At 39.4% G+C, this 20,859-nt stretch overlaps 17 non-coding genes across 17 annotated transcripts; 4 read left to right on the top strand and 13 right to left on the bottom strand.

Annotated features, from left to right (window-relative positions):
• Window positions 1–1,225: 1,225 nt before the first annotated feature.
• On the bottom strand, window positions 1,226–1,299 carry trnan-guu (transfer RNA asparagine (anticodon GUU)). Its single transcript has one exon. It is a non-coding gene; the product is annotated as a tRNA-Asn (tRNA).
• Window positions 1,300–2,193: 894 nt separating this feature from the next.
• Window positions 2,194–2,265, top strand: trnae-uuc (transfer RNA glutamic acid (anticodon UUC)). The gene has a single exon. It is a non-coding gene; the product is annotated as a tRNA-Glu (tRNA).
• A 2,805-nt stretch (window positions 2,266–5,070) lies between these two features.
• Window positions 5,071–5,142, bottom strand: trnae-uuc (transfer RNA glutamic acid (anticodon UUC)). Its single transcript has one exon. It is a non-coding gene; the product is annotated as a tRNA-Glu (tRNA).
• A 2,139-nt stretch (window positions 5,143–7,281) lies between these two features.
• On the bottom strand, window positions 7,282–7,354 carry trnak-cuu (transfer RNA lysine (anticodon CUU)). The gene has a single exon. It is a non-coding gene; the product is annotated as a tRNA-Lys (tRNA).
• Window positions 7,355–7,768: 414 nt separating this feature from the next.
• trnan-guu (transfer RNA asparagine (anticodon GUU)) lies at window positions 7,769–7,842 on the top strand. The gene has a single exon. It is a non-coding gene; the product is annotated as a tRNA-Asn (tRNA).
• Window positions 7,843–7,977: 135 nt separating this feature from the next.
• trnaf-gaa (transfer RNA phenylalanine (anticodon GAA)) lies at window positions 7,978–8,050 on the bottom strand. Its single transcript has one exon. It is a non-coding gene; the product is annotated as a tRNA-Phe (tRNA).
• Window positions 8,051–8,962: 912 nt separating this feature from the next.
• trnaw-cca (transfer RNA tryptophan (anticodon CCA)) lies at window positions 8,963–9,034 on the bottom strand. The gene has a single exon. It is a non-coding gene; the product is annotated as a tRNA-Trp (tRNA).
• Window positions 9,035–13,140: 4,106 nt separating this feature from the next.
• trnal-caa (transfer RNA leucine (anticodon CAA)) lies at window positions 13,141–13,251 on the bottom strand. Its single transcript has 2 exons — window positions 13,214–13,251; window positions 13,141–13,186 (listed from the first exon to the last, which is right to left on the bottom strand). It is a non-coding gene; the product is annotated as a tRNA-Leu (tRNA).
• A 341-nt stretch (window positions 13,252–13,592) lies between these two features.
• Window positions 13,593–13,665, bottom strand: trnak-cuu (transfer RNA lysine (anticodon CUU)). The gene has a single exon. It is a non-coding gene; the product is annotated as a tRNA-Lys (tRNA).
• Window positions 13,666–14,079: 414 nt separating this feature from the next.
• Window positions 14,080–14,153, top strand: trnan-guu (transfer RNA asparagine (anticodon GUU)). The gene has a single exon. It is a non-coding gene; the product is annotated as a tRNA-Asn (tRNA).
• A 135-nt stretch (window positions 14,154–14,288) lies between these two features.
• trnaf-gaa (transfer RNA phenylalanine (anticodon GAA)) lies at window positions 14,289–14,361 on the bottom strand. The gene has a single exon. It is a non-coding gene; the product is annotated as a tRNA-Phe (tRNA).
• A 908-nt stretch (window positions 14,362–15,269) lies between these two features.
• Window positions 15,270–15,341, bottom strand: trnaw-cca (transfer RNA tryptophan (anticodon CCA)). The gene has a single exon. It is a non-coding gene; the product is annotated as a tRNA-Trp (tRNA).
• Window positions 15,342–17,994: 2,653 nt separating this feature from the next.
• Window positions 17,995–18,105, bottom strand: trnal-caa (transfer RNA leucine (anticodon CAA)). Its single transcript has 2 exons — window positions 18,068–18,105; window positions 17,995–18,040 (listed from the first exon to the last, which is right to left on the bottom strand). It is a non-coding gene; the product is annotated as a tRNA-Leu (tRNA).
• A 344-nt stretch (window positions 18,106–18,449) lies between these two features.
• trnak-cuu (transfer RNA lysine (anticodon CUU)) lies at window positions 18,450–18,522 on the bottom strand. Its single transcript has one exon. It is a non-coding gene; the product is annotated as a tRNA-Lys (tRNA).
• Window positions 18,523–18,936: 414 nt separating this feature from the next.
• Window positions 18,937–19,010, top strand: trnan-guu (transfer RNA asparagine (anticodon GUU)). The gene has a single exon. It is a non-coding gene; the product is annotated as a tRNA-Asn (tRNA).
• Window positions 19,011–19,145: 135 nt separating this feature from the next.
• Window positions 19,146–19,218, bottom strand: trnaf-gaa (transfer RNA phenylalanine (anticodon GAA)). The gene has a single exon. It is a non-coding gene; the product is annotated as a tRNA-Phe (tRNA).
• Window positions 19,219–20,127: 909 nt separating this feature from the next.
• On the bottom strand, window positions 20,128–20,199 carry trnaw-cca (transfer RNA tryptophan (anticodon CCA)). The gene has a single exon. It is a non-coding gene; the product is annotated as a tRNA-Trp (tRNA).
• Between the last annotated feature and the right edge of the window lie 660 nt (window positions 20,200–20,859).

The following is a 20,859-nucleotide window of genomic DNA, read 5'->3' as shown; positions in this document are numbered from 1 at the left end:
TCGGTATCCACCAGGAGGAGTGGGAGTGTTTTCTTCTCAGCACCGAGCTGACAATAAGTTCAGTTGTTTAAATCAGTAAGCAAATTTCAAATGAATCACTGCTAATGTTAAAACAATTTAAGAACACTTTAAACAGTAATGTGATTTGCACTACGCAGGACTAGATTGAGCTTAAATAAAGACATTACATCTGAAAATAACTTGTGCTTACCCCCACTTACAAGGAAGCTGTCAACCTTTGTATTCGTCCTCATAATGTGTTAGAAAATGTAAACAGCAGTTGGAGAATGACGAAGTCGATCATCCCAGCATGTTAAACGAGGGCATTTCTCATGTAAACTACTTCCACTAATAGATCGTTTATACTGTTCTCAATGGTCCGCATCCCAGCCTGAGACCACGATCCAGTGGTAGACGGAGATGTTTTTCAAAGTAATATATTATTTGGAATATTAAAACAATCAAGTTAAATAACACATGTTTGGACACAAAATATTTTTCAGTGACGTTAACAAGTAGTCTGTTTACAACAAAATGCAATCTGTGTTAGGAACACTATTTTAGTCGGATTTAAAATGGAAATTAAAATGGTATTGAGTGCTGACAAGAGTTTGGTATCAGCTGTTGATTTCCTTTAAACAATCTTTTATAGTAAAATGAACACATTTATTCCTTTTAAAAATAAGTAAATTTGAACTGTCAGAAGTGGGATTTGAACCCACATCTCCACTCGGAGACCAGAACACACAATTCTTTGGAAAGACAGAGTTCTTGTAGATGCCTGTAGATGCCAGGCATTCCGGTTCAGATGTGAAATTCTGTGTCATACAAAAAATCATTTCAAGATCGCGGTGGTGGTGATCTCGATCAAAAACTATTACAATGTGAATCAAAAAGGATCTTCTATCTCCATAAATAAATTATAGCACTTTGAGATTATATATGTTACTAGCGGATTGTTTAGAAATGTACTTAATTATATTAAAGCTGTTCTAAAAAAGAATGTTATCTCAAAAATTGAGTCTTGTCAAGCCGAAATAGCGTTAGACTGAAAATCTAAAGGTCCCTGGTTTGATCCCAGGTTTCGGCAAACAGCAAGAATATTTTTGTTTTGTATTATTTTGAACTAAAAAACAGAGCACATTTTTTTCTTCAGTGTAATTGGAAGAAATAACAACGTATCAGAGTGCCATTTTCTAATGTGATTAAGAAATGCAAAAAGCATCGTCCCTGGGTGGGCTTGAACCACCAACCTTTCGGTTAACAGCCGAACGCGCTAACCGATTGCGCCACAGAGACAAACCTGTCAAACTACAAAAACTAACTTGCTGCAGCACTCTAGCACAAGCAAGGACTTTGTAAAGAATTCCACTTCTGACAGTTGACTTTTACTTATTTTTAAAATGAATAAATGTGTTCATTTTATTATAAAAGATTTTCAAGGAAATCAACAGCTGATACCAAACTCTTGTCAGCACTTAATAACATTTTAATTTCTGCCTCGTCAAACAAGCTCGAGCCACAGCACACAGTGCTGCTGCATCAGGACACAGAGGTGGATTTTAAAGCGACTGAATCAACGAGCTGAGACTACTTTTTGAAGAAATTGAAAACATACCTCTAGTCAAAATATTTGCTATTTAGCTAATCCATTTATTTTTTGAATTTGCAAATGGCAGACTACATTGCCAAAAATCTGACAATCTGAATTGCTCATATCAAGCTGTGATGTAGCCAATGAGAATCACTGGCATAATTCGAGGGGAATTAGCTCAAATGGTAGAGCGCTTGCTTCGCATGCGAGAAGTAGCGGGATCGATGCCCGCATTCTCCAAATAGTTTTAATATATCTGCGTATTTAGTCCCAACGCATTATGGAGATACATACAGTGTGACAATTCTCTGTAACAGTCGCCCGCCCTACATGTGTATTTTAAAGCAGTCTGCTAATTTGTAATATTCCCGCAGACTGAAAAACTGCAGTGCGCCCTCCATCGTATGCCTTCCGAGAAGCACAAAGGGATATTTTTTATATTTTTTAGCAATTGAAGAGTTTGTGTTAATTGAGAATAAATATAAATGGCTTGAAGTTTGCTTTAATTTGTAACGTGTTTGTAATGAATTAGTGGTTTTTTACCATCATTGTACTGTATACTAGCTACTGTTGCATGTCCAGGAGTTTGTTAATCAGCTTCCCATATGGTCTAGCGGTTAGGATTTCTGGTTTTCACCCAGGTGGTCCGGGTTCGACTCCCGGTATGGGAACGTCTTTGTTATTGTCATTTTGTTACAGAACTGTGGTCATGTGTAATGTGTTTTCATTATGATGATAAACCTACAGTTACTTGAAATTATATATATATATATATATATATATATATATATATATATATATATATATATATATACACAGAATGATGCAATGTATTTGTCTCTATTCACATCACCTCACATTTCACTGGTTGCCTACGAGGGCTTGAGAGGGGTGACGTAAAAGTGAGAGAGAAAGAGCAAAGTTTAAACACATAACATACAACAATCTGACACTCGCTCCCGACGGGTCAGGCAGCATCCTCTGGCTGCTGGGCATTTAGTGGAACAAGAGACAGGAAGGGGACCAACAGGACAAAAGGACAGATCCTTCGCAACTCAGTGCGGCATCCTCAGGCAGCTAAGCTGTCAGCTGGGCAGCGTGGAGAGCTTTGGAAATGTGTCTCGGGTCCGTTTAGGAGAGACAAAAACAGAGAACCCCCTCCGTTTAGGACAGACGGAAACAGAGAAACGGTGGAATGCTGTCAGTAGTGTGCAGTGGCCTGCTGTAGAGAGCAGAGAGCTGCTGAATGCAGTGGAAATTGGTATTTGAGAGTTAAGGCGTTTAAGATGATGTCGGAGATGGGTCTGCCTTTGGGCAGAGATGAAGAATGCGTAGATCTGAGGCCTCTGCAGAACCTGAGAGGATGAGAATGTGTTGCTCGGAGGCTGCTGCAAAACCTATTGATTTGATCAGGAGCAGTCTAAGAGTGTATTGTCTATTGCGGTGTTGGAGGACTCTTGACTGAAATGTTGATAATCGTAGGACATAGTTTCCGTATGTGCCTGGAAGCTCAAATTGAATGAAATGGACTTTGAAAGTTGTATTAAGTGCCTTGATGAAGTTGGGGGCAAATGAGGAAGTGCAAATCAGGGAGCAAAAAGGTTGCAGGAATGGCCTGATGCAAGGAAGCTGGAAAATTAATGTGACAGTGGATTCTTAACATCTCAGAAAGCTGATAAGCATGGCTTCATGACCAGATCCTCGAAGGGAGGGGTTTTGATTTGAAATAATCAAGTTAATATATGAAGCAAAAGAGGTTGAGGCAGGAGGGGACTGAGAATCCCTCGGAAAGACAACGAACTGCAGGAATTGATAGAAAGTTTGGAGTGTGCGAGATTCGCAGCGATAGCAAATCAGTTTAAATTATGTAGTTTGTGGTGTTATGCTGCCATCTCGAGGTTGCGATTGGAATTGAAACTACTGGCTTCAGTGAAGCAGGGTAGCATATATTTGGTTATTGCGATTAAAATCCTTGTCTATGGATAAAATGTTTGCTTTAGAACAGTTAGTGATGATATAAGTAAGTTAACGTAGGTCTAGAAGAGGAGCCTGCAGTATTTAGATGTCATAATTCGGCGAGTTGAAGCTAAGCTCTCATGTTGCAAAAGCGCAGCAGCAGGAGCCAGAAGATTGCAGTAGTGAGGCACAGGCTCGCATTGCCTGTTAAAGCTGCCTGGTCGCCATGGCAACTTACCACTCCCAGTAGTCACTCGATGAGGCGTTGCCGTGGTAACCATGGTCTGTGAGGCGCCGGTGTAGAGAGTTGCAGTGCAGCGGTGACGTCGGAACAGTCTTTCTGATGAGAACGCAGAGCAAGCTGAGAATGACGCTGCGCTTTGAACGGCGCTGTAGCTGCGCTGGAGACTGGAGGGAGCAGAGAAGACTAACGTTGGAGCTCCTGCAGAAAAATACAAAAGCTGAATGATGAAAAGAATCACCTGAGCAGGTAGGAAAATAGCTGATACTGTCTACCAGCGCTGAGCAGAGAAATTACCTGCAGTGAAAGGAGCGAACAACAAAAAAACAAACACAGACCAAAAACAAACACAGACGAAGGGCGGAAGCAGTGCTGGGTGTATAAATAGAAAAGAAGGAGAGATTGACATGCAAGCTACCTAACGGGATTGCCCATACCGCTCTGGTCACGCCCTTTTTACCTGACCAAACACAGCAGCGCAAGATAATGGCAGAGAGACTGGAACTTGATTGAAACTGAACTGCCCCCCCCCCCCCCCCCCCCCAGGAAGTAATTTGTTTGTCGCTTTATAATCAATATGTTGTGTAGGCTAAATTGTATAAATAAATGTCCGGAGACATTCAAATCCAAACACGTTAAAAAATGAAATATTGTGGAATAGAAATAAAGACGGCTTTGACCTCGACATGATTTGAACACGCAACCTTCTGATCTGGAGTCAGACGCGCTACCGTTGTGCCACGAAGTCCTGGCGTAGTGCATGCTTGTTATGCATTCCTAGAGTGCACAGCGTGACATGACAGAATGCAATAATGTGTTAATTTACCAAAAAAAGAAACATAAATAAATGTGTAGGTATTTATTGGTGAATAAACTATATTGCTTCTATGATGGGACCGGAGACCTTACATCCGCATTCTTAATGATCGTCCCACCCCAGAGAGACTTTGTCTTGACCAGGGATTAATATAATCTAAAAACAAACTGCGATGGTTCCACGCGATGGGAATGTGAATAGAGTCAAATACATTTGCATCATTCAGTATATATATATATATATATATATATATATATATATACATATATATATATATATATATATACATATATATATATACATACATATATATATATATATATATATACATATATATATATATATATATATATATATATATATATATATATATATATATCGAGTAACTGTAGCTTTATTATCATATTGAAGACACATTACACATGACCACAGTTCTGTAACAAAATGACAATAACAAGAACGTTCCCATACCGGGAGTCGAACCCGGGCCGCCTGGGTGAAAACCAGGAATCCTAACCGCTAGACCATATGGGAAGCTGAGGAACAAAATCATGGACATGCAACAGTAGCTAGTATACAGTACAATGATTGGTAAAAACACAAGAACCGATATTTCATTATAAACACGTTACAAATGAAAGCAAACTTCAAGCCATTTATTTTTATTCTCAATTAACACAAACTCTTTAATTGCTAATAAATAAATAAATAAATAAATAAATAAATAAATAAATAATCTCCCTTTGTGTTTCTCGGAAGACATACGATGGACGGCGCACTGCAGTTTTTCAGTCTTGGGAATATTACAAATTAGGAGAATGTGCTTTAAAATACACATGTAGGGCGGGCGTCTCTGTTACAAAGAATTGTCACACTTTGTATTTATCTCCATAATGCGTTGGGACTAAATACGCAGATACGTTAAAACTATTTGGAGAATGCGAGCATCGATCCCGCTACTTCTCGCATGCGAAGCGAGCGCTCTACCATTTGAGCTAATTCCCCTCGAATTGTGTCAGAGATTCTCATAGGCTACATCGCAGCTTGATATGAGCAATTCAGATTGTCTTTTTTTTGTGGGGGGGGGGGGCAAGGCAATGTAGTCTGCCATTTGCAAATTCGAAACATTTTTTTAATTAAATAGCAAATATTTCGACGAGAGGCATGTTTTCAATTTCTTCAAAAAGTAGTCTCAGCTCGTTGATTCAGTCGCTTTAAAATCCACCTATGTGTCCCGATGCAGCAGCGCTGTGTGCTGTGGCTCGAGCTTCTTTGACGAGGCAGGCAATGCAAAAATGCCAAAACTTGCTTTTGTATCACATGACAAACTTAAGGTATGCTTTAACGGCTTGGCTGTCTCAAGTTAGTTTGTATTGTTAATGTAACACCTCGTTGTTGCCCAGTCATTGTATCATATGAAGTAGAGCTTGCCAGCTGGGGGTGACGGTCTGCCAATAAAAGACAAGACTATATTTGCAAGGATCATTTCTAGAGTGAAACTGTTTTGAAGGGATTGGTCTCGGTATCCACCAGGAGGAGTGGGAGTGTTTTCTTCTCAGCACCGAGCTGACAATAAGTTCAGTTGTTTAAATCATTAAGCAAATTTCAAATGGATCACTGCTAATGTTTTAAACAATTTAAGAACACTTTAAACAGTAATGTGATTTGCACTACGCAGGACTAGATTGAGCTTAAATAAAGACATTACACCTGAAAATAACTTGTGCTTACCCCCACTTACAAGGAAAGTGTCCAACTTTGTATTTGTCCTCATAACGTGTTAGAAAATGTAAACAGCAGTTGGAGAATGCCGAAGTCTATCATCCCAGCATGTTAAACGAGGGCATTTCTCATGTAAACTACATCCACTAATAGATGGTTTATACTGTTCTCAATGGTCCGCATCCCAGCCTGAGACCACGATCCAGTGGTCGACGGAGATGTTTTTCAAAGTAATATGTTATTTGGAATATTAAAACAATCAAGTTAAATACATGTTTGGCCACAAAATATTTTTCAGTGACTTCATCAAGTAGTCTGTTTACAACAAAAATTGCAATCTGTGTTAGGAACACTATTTTAGTCTGATTTAAAATGGAAATTAAAATGGTATTGAGTGCTGACAAGAGTTTGGTATTAGCTGTTGATTTCCTTAAAACAATCTTTTATAGTAAAATGAACACATTTATTCCTTTTAAAAATAAGTAAAATTGAACTGTCAGAAGTGGGATTTGAACCCACGCCTCCATTCAGGGACCAGAACACACAATTCTTTGGAAAGACAATGTCCTTGAGTTTGGCGTCTTAGACCAACCGGCCATTCTGACAAGCTACGTTTGTTATTGTAGAAAACTGCATTATTTATTTCAGCACACACTAGGGTTCTCGTATCAAGGCCCGATTGGGTTTATTACGCACATACCAACTGATGCTCCATGAATGATGTTAAGACAATTCTAAAAAAAAAGAAACGGATTGAAGCCAACCCAAAACAGTAAGATTATTTATTTCAATATCGTTATAGCTATAAACGATGCATGCTTTTTACAATAGCAATTGCTATATGACAATGACCAATAAGTTATTTTGTTGCAATACTGTATACAATGTGAACAGAATCAGACTTTGCTCCGTTGTCTCGAAGAAACATCTTCAATTTGTATTTAAAAAGGACGCCCAACGTGGGGCTCAAACCCACGACCCTGAGATTAAGAGTCTCATGCTCTACCGACTGAGCTAGCCGGGCTGACTTTTCGAGGTTTCTTTCACTGTAACCAACTGAGCTATTAATTTGTCATCTTATTTGAGAAAATAGTGAATGACAGAACCAAAGATTCCAAATATAATCCACTGAACTGTAGCTTTCTTATCATAATGAAAACAGATTACACATGACCACAGTTCTGTATCAAAATTAAGTCGTAAGTATATGGTTTCCATTGTAGCTATTTACACACACTGCTCTGTTGTCTCCCAGGGTGTTATCTAACAAAACGACATATGCTGTGCTGCCATAATTGATTACATAGACTTTCCTGCCCCGTGTTGCTTTCTTCTTAGATGTGATCTCAGGTTCTGATGACTTCTGCTCCCTCGATCACGTTCTGCAGCATCTCGCCTTGCTCATCACTCCCGTATGCTTTGGATGCTTAACAGGGTGGTCTCTGTGGCGCAATCGGTTAGCGCGTTCGGCTGTTAACCGAAAGGTTGGTGGTTCAAGCCCACCCAGGGACGATGTTTTTTGCATTTCTTAATCACATTAGAAAATGGCACTCTGATACGCTGTTATTTCATCCAATTACGCTGAAGAATAAATGTGCTCTGTTTTTTTAGTTCAAAATAATACACAACCAATATCGTCTTGTTGTTTGCCGAAACCCGGGATCGAACCAGGGACCTTTAGATTTTCAGTCTAACGCTCTCCCAACTGAGCTATTACGGCGTGACAAGACTGAGGTTTCGAGATAGCATTCTTTTTGGCAATCCAGTAAACCTGTAATGAAAAACGTTCAACAGCTCGGCAACACCATAACAGAATCCGATGCCTTTACAAATGCTTTTCGAAACTGTTAAGTTTTCTCCCAAATGCGGTTCTCAACAAATGTTTTTTTTTTTTTTTTTTTTGTATTCCTTCCAGAGTAAGTCCAAAAGTCAAACACTGGAACTGGTTGCCTGAAAGTGCCGCGCTTGAACTGCCTCAAGAAACGCTAAGCTCTAAAACGTGTACATAGAAAGTCTTTTAACATCTTTAACACAATCATCTGTATTCCAATAGCGGTTAATCCACAGGGTGATCAATAAAGTGACTGCTGGCTTTGTTTAAATATTAACGAGATGTTTTCAGGATTCACGCGTATTCTGAACAATCACAATAGAATATGGTAGTGAAAGGACAAGCAAATAACAGGTTTATTGGCTCTGGTCTTGTATCATCACCCTGACTACTGTCCGTAAGAAAGTGGCATTAATAAAAACGTCATTATGCAAAGTTCCCAATGCGCAAATACGCAGCATATTTAAACTTCTTCACAATCTTAAACCTTCCCAAATGAATTTAAAATACTTACTGAAAGGTTACGCACATTTTCACTATCTCATGCAAGGAAGTGTTAATATGACTTTATTACCCAACTGTGTCAATGAAGACTGGTCAACAGTAATTTCGGATTCACTTTAGTTTATTGTGCTGTATCAAATGAAACATACAAATGAATCGCAATACAATAAATATCTGTTTGATCGCTATACAATCAATATGTTGTATAGGCTAAATTGTATAAATAAATGTCCGGAAACAGTCAAATTCAAACACGTTAAAAAATGAAATAGTGCAGAATAAAAACAAAGGCGGCTTTGACCTCGACGTGATTTGAACACGCAACCTTCTGATCTGGAGTCAGACGCGCTACCGTTGCGCCACGAAGTCCAGGAGTAACGGCAGCTTGTTATGCAATGCTAGAGTGTACAGCAAGCATGCCAAACACATGGTAATGCCGACGCTGATACTAGGAAAACACGCGGTATCACCAGGGTCATGGGAAACAGCCAACTCAATACTTGTTCGTAGCCAGCAGGGCTATGAAGTTGTCGGAAGTGTGTTTGATTCTCAGCTTTTAAAGTAAAGAAAACATAAAACAATGCGATTTGCTTTTATAAATTTCATTATTTGAAACGTGGGCATAAACACAGTTGTATTGGCTGGGAATCATATGCCTGTGTTTATTTATTTATTTTCTGCACGTATTAATTAGTATTGTGTGAATATTTTATTTAGATCGTGTGTGAACATTTTATTTAGATCGTTTTTTTTTCTTTTCATAATTTTCATAATTTTCTGTTTGCTTTGCACTGTGATTTTGCTGTGTTGATTATTATTTGTCTGTTTTGTTTGGTGCACGGGTGAAACGGAGTTCGTAATTAAAGTATTTTTTTGTTTTGTTTATCAGAAGCACTGTGCACACGGACCTCAGGTCCCGCCCCAAACAATTGCAGGTAACTGTACACACCTGGAATTAGAAGGGCTTTGAGGTATAAAAAGGGTGAGGAACTAAGAGACTGGGAGCATGGAACTAGGAGATACCGGAATAGGAAAGAGAGAGAAGCTGAGGGAAGTAAACGAAAATAAAGAGGACGAGATTAGACAGCGAGTGGTTGGGGTTTTTTTGTGGACGGACAGTGTCAGTTTCGTTTTGTTATTTTTTCTCGTAGACTCACTCTGGGAGGACTGCGGAATTTGGTGATTGAAGACATTTGAAAAGAGGTACGGACAAGAACCTTTGCGTTCGTGGTTTATGTCAGGATATCAGGATCTCTCCTGAGGACTTCAGCTGAAGCGCAGCACCCTATGGAGAGGGCTGCCCAAACAGGCATCTGGACAGGAGCCCTAAGAGGAGGTCTGGACCAGAGAGTGGATGACGTATGGTTAAGTGAACAAATACACATTAAAATGCATCTAATGCTCAAAAATAACACAATCATTCAAATAAACAAACTGTGCAAAAAAGGAAAACCAATCCAATTAAAATTCAAAAATCATAAGTGATAACACTGAATAAAATAATAATCAACACATTCGTCACCCGTGACATTACCACCACTGCGATCTTGAAAATGTTTGTATGCCACAGAATTTAAGATCTGAAACGGAATGTTTGGCATCTACAAAATGTCTAGCTAGTGGTGGATGAATATATTTTCTCCTAATTTAACTTTTATGCTCGCTCATTAATGCGCAATTGTAACTGTCTAGTAGTTTTACCATCATATTGCAAATGGCTAGGACAAGAAATCACATTAATGACATGAGCTGAAGCACAATCACTTGTAAGATACTGTACTCTTTTTTTTTGTATGGCTTGTGCATTTTCTTAGTTTTAAATGTATTATCACAGGCGGTACACTTACGATTTGGAAAAAAAATCCAGTAGATTTGTCCAGTACACCTAGATCTCTCGAACATCTAAACGAGTCAGCCCTTAATAAAGGCCGTCCGTGTTCATTTCGGCGTTTATGACATTGTCTATACACAACAGCTCTTATGTAATCCTATTGGTATCGAATCGATCGCAATTAATGTGTTCCATGTTTCCAGTCAGTTTGATAGTTTTAAGATTTCCATTACACGAGAGTAGATGTTAAAACTTCATGCTGATTTGAACTCGGCTCTCGCCAAGATAAGCACCAACTAAGACGTAGCTTTACAGTAAACTAATGTGATCCATATGTGTCTCCCTCCATTTACGTTTCCTTCCATATGATGATGTAGATATCCTTCTGTCTGGTGTTAATGGCTGAAGTGTAATGCTGGCTCCAGGGATCAACCAAAGTGCGGCCTCCCCAGCGCATCAGCATGACAACCGTCTGGATTGAGCTAAGTAGGGTACATCTCTGGGGTTTTCAAGTGGGCACCTTCCATCCTCAGTGTTTCGTCGACTAGCCCACGACACCTCAAGAGGGCTCGACGGTGATTCTGGCATCCCAGCATCACCCCCCTCCGTCCCCCACTCAACTCAGCCCAGCTTACTTACCTGTCCCCAGCCAGAATCTTTCCGTCTCAACCACAGCCAGTTGCTGCTCCTCTCTGCTGCTTCAGATAAGTTCTTCACTGTGCGACGCAACTCTTGGCCACTGAATCCGACGTCTCTGAGAAACCGGGTTGTAGAGTGTGCCACAAATCGTCGACAACCCACTTCCACTGGGTAAACCCGAACTCTCCATCCTCGCTGTTCCGCTTCAGTGGCTAGTTGAGCATACCGCAGTTTCTTCCTCTCATACGCCTCATCTATAGCATCCTCCCATGGCACTGTTAACTCTACCAGGTGAACAAGGCATGCTGATCCAGACCACAAGACAATATCTGGTCGAAGGTTAGTGGTGGCAATCTCAGGTGGAAAAATAAGCCGTTGACCAACATCTGCCAGCATATTCCAGTCTCTAGCAGCTTCCAGTTGTCCTGGGCGAGGATTGGTTTTAACACCTTTTCTTGGTGGTTGCTCTCCTGGGCGGAGGAATGTTGTCTTTTGTGTGTAATGTTTTGATGGAACAGGTGGCAACTTATTGGTCATGTTACGCTTGTCTTCCAATGCTAAGGCCAAACATCGCAGCACCTGGTCATGGCACCAAGTAAACCGTCCTTGGCTAAGAGCCACCTTACATCCTGTCAAAATGTGCCTTAATGTTGCAGGTGATGAACACAAAGGACATGAGGGATCCTCTCCTACCCAGAGGTTTAGGTTCTGTGGTGATGGGAGAACATGATATGTTGACCTGATGAGGAAACTGATCCTGCTCTGTTCCATTGACCATAGGTCTTGCCAGCCAATCTTGCGTTGTTCCACACTCTCCCATCTCATCCATTCTCCCTGTTTGGCCTGGGAAATGGCCTTTATACACCTCATCCTCTCCTCCTGTTTTTGCACCTCATTGACCACCAGCTTCCTCTGTTGAGCTGAGGCTGCCTTGTGCCATGTAGAAGGAGCTGAACTGAGACCAAGAACCCCTCTTCTATGCTGAACTTGCCCCATTATATCACCGATTCTATATTACATTCTGAATATGAATAGAGCTGAATTATTAATTGTTGATAATACTTAGAATACCAGATACATATTTAGCATTAAAAAGCAATACATGTGATTTATTTAAACAGTCGTTCATTATTTTGTGTATCAGCGGCCACACAAAGCTGAGCGCAGTGCGGTATACTGTAATGATGCTCCAGTCAGTCTGTCCGGACTGCACCTGAACCATCTTAAAAACACGAAGCCCCTAATAAGCTAATTTGTAAAAGTTAGTAAAGAGTTGCGCTAATATAACAAAGCTAAATTTGAACTCCTAGCTGGTACAACGAGAGAGGACGAGAGGGCGGGGCAGAGAAGGAGGGGGAGACGCTGCTAGGCAACCGGCTCGTGAACATTCCGCTCAGCTGAGGAGAGACCGTTAGGATTTAAAAATGCGAACTTTCCGAGCGGCGTTAGGCGCTTCGTTAAATTAACACACCGTTGCTGGCATTTGAATATAACCGTATTTTAAATACTCAAATAGGACTGTATTAAAAAATATATGTTTTTCAAAGTAATGTTATTTGGAATATTAAAACAATCAAATTAAATAACACATGTTTGGACACCAAAATATTGTTCTTCCTCATAACGTGTTAGAAAATGTAAACAACAGTTGGAGAATGCCGAAGTCGATCATCCTAGCATGTTAAACGAGGGCATTTCCCCTGTAAGCTGCGTCTAGTAATAGATGGTTTATACTGTTCTCAATGGTCCACATCCCAGCCTGAGACCACGATCCAGTGGTCGACGGAGATGTTTTTCAAAGTAATATGTTATTTGGAATTTTAAAACAATCAAGTTAAATAACATGTTTGGACACAAAATATTTTTCAGTGACGTTAACAAGTAGTCTGTTTACAACAAAAATGCACTCTGTGTTAGGAACACTATTTTAGTCCGATTTAAAATGGAAATTAAAATGGTATTGAGTGCTGAAATTTATTATTTTTAAAAATAAGTAAAAGTCAACTGTCAGAAGTGGGATTTGAACCCACGCCTCCATTCAGAGACCAGAACACACAATTCTTTAGAAAGACAGAGTCCTTGAGTCTGGCGCCTTAGACCACTCGGCCATTCTGACAAGCTGCATTTGTTCATGTAGAAAACCGCATTATTTATTTCAGCACACACTAGGGGGTCGTATCAAGGCCCGATTGGGTTTACGCACATACCAACTGATGCTCCATGAATGATGTTAAGACAATTCTAAAAAAAAGAAACGGATTGAAGTCAACCCAAAAAAGTAAGATTATTTATTTCAATATCGTTATAGCTATAAACGATGCATGCTTTTTACAATAGCAATTGCTATTTGACAATGACCAATAAGTAATTTTGTTGCAATACTGTATACAATGTGAACAGAATCAGACTTTGCTCCGTTGTCTCGAAGAAACATCTTCAATTTGTATTTAAAAAGGACGCCCAACGTGGGGCTCGAACCCACGACCCTGAGATTAAGAGTCTCATGCTCTACCGACTGAGCTAGCCGGGCTGACTTTTTGAGGTGTCTTTCACTGTAACCAACTGAGCTATTAATTTGTCATCTTATTTGAGAAAAAAGTGAATGACAGAACCAAAGATTCCAAATATAATCCACTGAACTCTAGTTTTCTTATCATAATGAAAACAGATTACACATGACCACAGTTCTGTATCAAAATTAAGTCGTAAGTATATGGTTTCCATTGTAGCTATTTACACACACTGCTCTGTTGTCTCCCAGGGTGTTATCTAACAAAACGACATATGCTGTGCTTCCATAATCGATTACATAGACTTTCCTGCCCCGTGTTGCTTTCTTCTTAGATGTGATCTCAGGTTCTGATGAGTTCTGCTCCCTCGATCACGTTCTGCAGCATTTCGCCTTGCTCATCACTCCCGTATGCTTTGGCTGCTTAACAGGTTGGTCTCTGTGGCGCAATCGGTTAGCGCGTTCGGCTGTTAACCGAAAGGTTGGTGGTTCAAGCCCACCCAGGGACGATGTTTTTTGCATTTCTTAATCACATTAGAAAATGGCACTCTGATACGCTGTTATTTCATCCAATTACGCTGAAGAATGAATGTGCTCTGTTTTTTTAGTTCAAAATAATACAAAACCAATATCGTCTTGTTGTTTGCCGAAACCCGGGATCGAACCAGGGACCTTTAGATCTTCAGTCTAACGCTCTCCCAACTGAGCTATTTCGGCGTGACAAGACTGATCTTTCGAGATAGCATTCTTTTTGGCAATCCAGTAAACCTGTAATGAAAAACGTTCAACAGCTCGGCAACACCATAATAGAATCCGAAGCCTTTACAAATGCTTTTCGAAACTTTAAGTTTTCTCCCAAATGCGGTTCTCAACAAATGTTTTTTTTTTTTTTTTTTTGTATTCCTTCCAGAGTAAGTCCAAAAGGCAAACACTGGAACTGGTTGCCTGAAAGTGCCGCGCTTGAACTGCCTCAAGAAACGCTTAGCTCTAAAACTTGTACATAGAAAGTCTATTAACATCTTTAACACAATCATCTGTATTCCAATAGCGGTTAATCCACAGGGTGATCAATAAAGTGACTGCTGGCTTTGTTTAAATATTAACGAGATGTTTTCAGGATTCACGCGTATTCTGAACAAGCACAATAGAATATGGTAGTGAAAGGACAAGCAAATAGCAAGTATTGGCTCTGGTCTTGTATCATCACCCTGACTACTGTCCGTAAGAAAGTGTCATTAATAAAAACGTCATTATGCAAAGTTCCCAATGCGCAAATACGCAGCATATTTAAACTTCTTCACAATCTTAAACCTTCCCAAATGAATTTAAAATACTTACTGAAAGGTTACACACATTTTCACTATCTCATGCAAGGAAGTGTTAATATGACTTTATTACCCAACTGTGTCAATGAAGACTGGTCAACAGTAATTTCGGATTCACTTTAGTTTATTGTGCTGTATCAAATGAAACATAAAAATGAATCGCAATACAATAAATATCTGTTTGATCGCTATACAATCAATATGTTGTATAGGCTAAATTGTATAAATAAATGTCCGGAAACAGTCAAATTCAAACACGTTAAAAAATGAAATAGTGCGGAATAAAAACAATGGCGGCTTTGACCTCGACGTGATTTGAACACGCAACCTTCTGATCTGGAGTCAGACGCGCTGCCGTTGCGCCACGAAGTCCAGCTGTAATGGCAGCTTGTTATGCAATGCTAGAGTGTACAGCAAGCATGCCAAACACATGGTAATGCCGAAGCTGATACTAGTCAAACACGGTGTATCACCAGGGTCATGGGAAACAGCCGACTCAATACTTGTTCGTAGCCAGCAGGGCTATGAAGTTGTCGGAAGTGTGTTTGATTCTCAGCTTTTAAAGTAAAGAAAACATAAAACAATACGATTTGCTTTTAGAAATTTCATTATTTGAAACGTGGGCATAAACACAGTTGTATTGGCTGGGAATCATATGCCTGTGTTTATTTATTTATTTTCTGCACGTATTAATTAGTATTGTGTGAATATTTTATTTAGATCGTTTTTTTTTCTTTTCATAATTTTCTGTTTGCTTTGCACTGTGTTTTTGCTGTGTTGATTATTATTTGTCTGTTTTGTTTGGTGCACGGTTAAAACGGAGATCGTAATTAAAGTATTTTTTGTTTTGTTTATCAGAAGCACTGTGCACACGGACCTCAGGTCCCGCCCCAAACAATTGCAGGTACCTGTACACACCTGGAATTAGAAGGGCTTTGAGGTATAAAAAGGGTGAGGAACTAAGAGACTGGGAGCATGGAACTAGGAGATACCGGAATAGGAAAGAGAGAGAAGCTGAGGGAAGTAAACGAAAATAAAGAAGACGAGATTAGACAGCGAGTGGTTGGGGTTTTTTTGTGCACGGACAGTGTCAGTTTCGTTTTGTTATTTTTTTTCCGTAGACTCACTCTGGGAGGACTGCGGAATTTGGCGAATGAAGACATTTGAAAAGAGGTACTGACAAGAACCTTTGCGTTCGTGGTTTATGTCAGGATATCAGGATCTCTCCTGAGGACTTCAGCTGAAGCGCAGCACCCTATGGAGAGGGCTGCCCAAACAGGCGTCTGGACAGGAGCCCTAAGAGGAGGTCTGGACCAGAGAGTGGATGACGTATGGTTAAGTGAACAAATACACATTAAAATGCATCTAATGCTCAAAAATAAAACAATCATTCAAATAAACAAACTGTGCAAAAAAAGGAAAACCAATCCAATTAAAATTCAAAAATCATAAGTGATAACACTGAATAAAATAATAATCAACACATTCGTCACCCGTGACATTACCACCACTGCGATCTTGAAAATGTTTGTATGCCACAGAATTTAAGATCTGAAACGGAATGTTTGGCATCTACAAAATGTCTAGCTAGTGGTGGATGAATATATTTTCTCCTAATTGAACTTTTATGTTCGCTCATTAATGCGCAATTGTAACTTTCTAGTAGTTTTACCATCATATTGCAAATGGCTAGGACAAGAAATCACATTAATGACATGAGCTGAAGCACAATCACTTGTAAGATACTGTACTCTTTTTTTTCGTTGTATGGCTTGTGCATTTTCTTAGTTTTAAATGTATTATCACAGGCGGTACACTTACGATTTGGAAAAAATCCAGTAGATTTGTCCAGTACACCTAGATCTCTCGAACATCTAAACGATTCAGCCCTTAATAAAGACCGTCCGTGTTCATTTCGGCGTTTATGACATTGTCTATACACAACAGCTCTTATGTAATCCTATTGGTATCGAATCGATCGCAATTAATGTGTTCCATGTTTCCAGTCAGTTTGATAGTTTTAATACTGTATTACATTCTGAATATGAATAGAGATGAATTATTAATTGTTGATAATACTTAGAATACCAGATACATATTTAGCATTAAAAAAGCAATACATGTGATTTATTTAAACATTCGTTCATTATTTTGTGTATCAGCGGCCACACTGAGCTGAGCGCAGTGCGGTATACTGTAATGATGCTCCAGTCAGTCTGTCCGGACTGCACCTGAACCATCTTAAAAACACGAAGCCCCTAATAAGCTAATTTGTAAAAGTTAGTAAAGAATTGCGCTAATATAACGAAGCTAAATTTGAACTCCTAGCTGGAGCAACGAGAGAGGGCGAGACGGCGGGGCAGAGAAGGAGGGGGAGACGCTGCTAGGCAACCGGCTCGTGAACATTCCGCTCAGCTGAGGAGAGACCGTTAGGATTTAAAAATGCGAACGTTCCGAGCGGCGTTAGGCGCTCCGTTAAATTAACACACCGTTGCTGGCATTTGAATATAACCATATTTTAAATACTCAAATAGGACTGTATTAAAAAATATATGTTTTTCAAAGTAATATGTTATTTGGAATATTAAAACAATCCAATTAAATAACACATGTTTGGACACCAAAATATTGTTCTTCCTCATAACGTGTTAGAAAATGTAAACAGCAGTTGGAGAATGCCGAAGTCGATCATCCTAGCATGTTAAACGAGGGCATTTCTCCTGTAAGCTGCGTCTAGTAATAGATGGTTTATACTGTTCTCAATGGTCCACGTCCCAGCCTGAGACCACGATCCAGTGGTCGACGGAGATGTTTTTCAAAGTAATATGTTATTTGGAATTTTAAAACAATCAAGTTAAATAACATGTTTGGACACAAAATATTTTTCAGTGACGTTAACAAGTAGTCTGTTTACAACAAAAATGCAATCTGTGTTAGGAACACTATTTCAGTCCGATTTAAAATGGAAATTAAAATGGTATTGAGTGCTGAAATTTATTATTTTTAAAAATAAGTAAAAGTCAACTGTCAGAAGTGGGATTTGAACCCACGCCTCCATTCAGAGACCAGAACACACAATTCTTTAGAAAGACAGAATCCTTGAGTCTGGCGCCTTAGACCACTCGGCCATTCTGACAAGCTGCGTTTGTTATTGTAGAAAAACGCATTATTTATTTCAGCACACACTAGGGGATCGTATCAAGGCCCGATTGGGTTTATTACGCACATACCAACTGATGCTCCATGAATGATGCTAAGACAATTCTAAAAAAAAGAAACGTATTGAAGTCAACCCAAAAAAGTAAGATTATTTATTTCAATTTCGTTATAGCTATAAACGATGCATGCTTTTTACAATAGCAATTGCTATTTGACAATGACCAATAAGTAATTTTGTTGCAATACTGTATACAATGTGAACAGAATCAGACTTTGCTCCGTTGTCTCGAAGAAACATCTTCAATTTGTATTTAAAAAGGACGCCCAACGTGGGGCTCGAACCCACGACCCTGAGATTAAGAGTCTCATGCTCTACCGACTGAGCTAGCCGGGCTGACTTTTCGAGGTGTCTTTCACTGTAACCAACTGAGCTATTAATTTGTCATCTTATTTGAGAAAAAAGTGAATGACAGAACCAAAGATCCCAAATATAATCCACTGAACTGTAGTTTTCTTATCATAATGAAAACAGATTACACATGACCACAGTTCTGTATCAAAATTAAGTCGTAAGTATATGGTTTCCATTGTAGCTATTTACACACACTGCTCTGTTGTCTCCCAGGGTGTTATCTAACAAAACGACATATGCTGTGCTTCCATAATCGATTACATAGACTTTCCTGCCCCGTGTTGCTTTCTTCTTAGATGTGATCTCAGGTTCTGATGAGTTCTGCTCCCTCGATCACGTTCTGCAGCATCTCGCCTTGCTCATCACTCCCGTATGCTTTGGCTGCTTAACACGTTGGTCTCTGTGGCGCAATCGGTTAGCGCGTTCGGCTGTTAACCGAAAGGTTGGTGGTTCAAGCCCACCCAGGGACGATGTTTTTTGCATTTCTTAATCACATTAGAAAATGGCACTCTGATACGCTGTTATTTCATCCAATTACGCTGAAGAATGAATGTGCTCTGTTTTTTTAGTTCAAAATAATACAAAACCAATATCGTCTTGTTGTTTGCCGAAACCCGGGATCGAACCAGGGACCTTTAGATCTTCAGTCTAACGCTCTCCCAACTGAGCTATTTCGGCGTGACAAGACTGATCTTTCGAGATAGCATTCTTTTTGGCAATCCAGTAAACCTGTAATGAAAAACGTTCAACAGCTCGGCAACACCATAATAGAATCCGAAGCCTTTACAAAAGCTTTTCGAAACTGTTAAGTTTTCTCCCAAATGCGGTTCTCAACAAATGTTTTTTTTTTTTTTTTTGTATTCCTTCCAGACTAAGTCCAAAAGGCAAACACTGGAACTATTTGCCTGAAAGTGCCGCGCTTGAACTGCCTCAAGAAACGCTTAGCTCTAAAACGTGTACATAGAAAGTCTTTTAACATCTTTAACACAATCATCTGTATTCCAATAGCGGTTAATCCACAGGGTGATCAATAAAGTGACTGCTGGCTTTGTTTAAATATTAACGAGATGTTTTCAGGATTCACGCGTATTCTGAACAAGCACAATAGAATATGGTAGTGAAAGGACAAGCAAATAGCAGGTTTATTGGCTCTGGTCTTGTATCATCACCCTGACTACTGTCCGTAAGAAAGTGTCATTGATAAAAACGTCATTATGCAAAGTTCCCAATGCGCAAATACGCAGCATATTTAAACTTCTTCACAATCTTAAACCTTCCCAAATGAATTTAAAATACTTACTGAAAGGTTACACACATTTTCACTATCTCATGCAAGGAAGTGTTAATATGACTTTATTACCCAACTGTGTCAATGAAGACTGGTCAACAGTAATTTCGGATTCACTTTAGTTTATTGTGCTGTATCAAATGAAACATAAAAATGAATCGCAATACAATAAATATCTGTTTGATCGCTATACAATCAATATGTTGTATAGGCTAAATTGTATAAATAAATGTCCGGAAACAGTCAAATTCAAACACGTTAAAAAATGAAATAGTGCGGAATAAAAACAAAGGCGGCTTGGACCTCGACGTGATTTGAACACGCAACCTTCTGATCTGGAGTCAGACGCGCTGCCGTTGCGCCACGAAGTCCAGCTGTAATGGCAGCTTGTTATGCAATGCTAGAGTGTACAGCAAGCATGCCAAACACATGGTAATGCCGACGCTGATACTAGGAAAACACTGTGTATCACCAGGGTCATGGGAAACAGCCGACTCAATACTTGTTCGTAGCCAGCAGGGCTATGAAGTTGTCGGAAGTGTGTTTGATTCTCAGCTTTTAAAGTAAAGAAAACATAAAACAATACGATTTGCTTTTAGAAATTTCATTATTTGAAACGTGGGCATAAACACAGTTGTATTGGCTGGGAATCATATGCCTGTGTTTATTTATTTATTTTCTGCACGTATTAATTAGTATTGTGTGAATATTTTATTTAGATCGTGTGTGAACATTTTATTTAGATCGTTTTTTTTTCTTTTCATAATTTTCATAATTTTCTGTTTGCTTTGCACTGTGTTTTTGCTGTGTTGATTATTATTTGTCTGTTTTGTTTGGTGCACGGGTGAAACGGAGTTCGTAATTAAAGTATTTTTTGTTTTGTTTATCACAAGCACTGTGCACACGGACCTCAGGTCCCGCCCCAAACAATTGCAAGTACCTGTACACACCTGGAATTAGAAGGGCTTTGAGGTATAAAAAGGGTGAGGAACTAAGAGACTGGGAGCATGGAACTAGGAGATACCGGAATA

The sequence above is a fragment of the Acipenser ruthenus genome, unplaced genomic scaffold (genome assembly GCF_902713425.1).
Source record: "Acipenser ruthenus unplaced genomic scaffold, fAciRut3.2 maternal haplotype, whole genome shotgun sequence".
NCBI classification, from domain to species: Eukaryota; Metazoa; Chordata; class Actinopteri; order Acipenseriformes; family Acipenseridae; genus Acipenser; species Acipenser ruthenus.
This window is presented reverse-complemented; position numbering and strand designations above follow the sequence as displayed.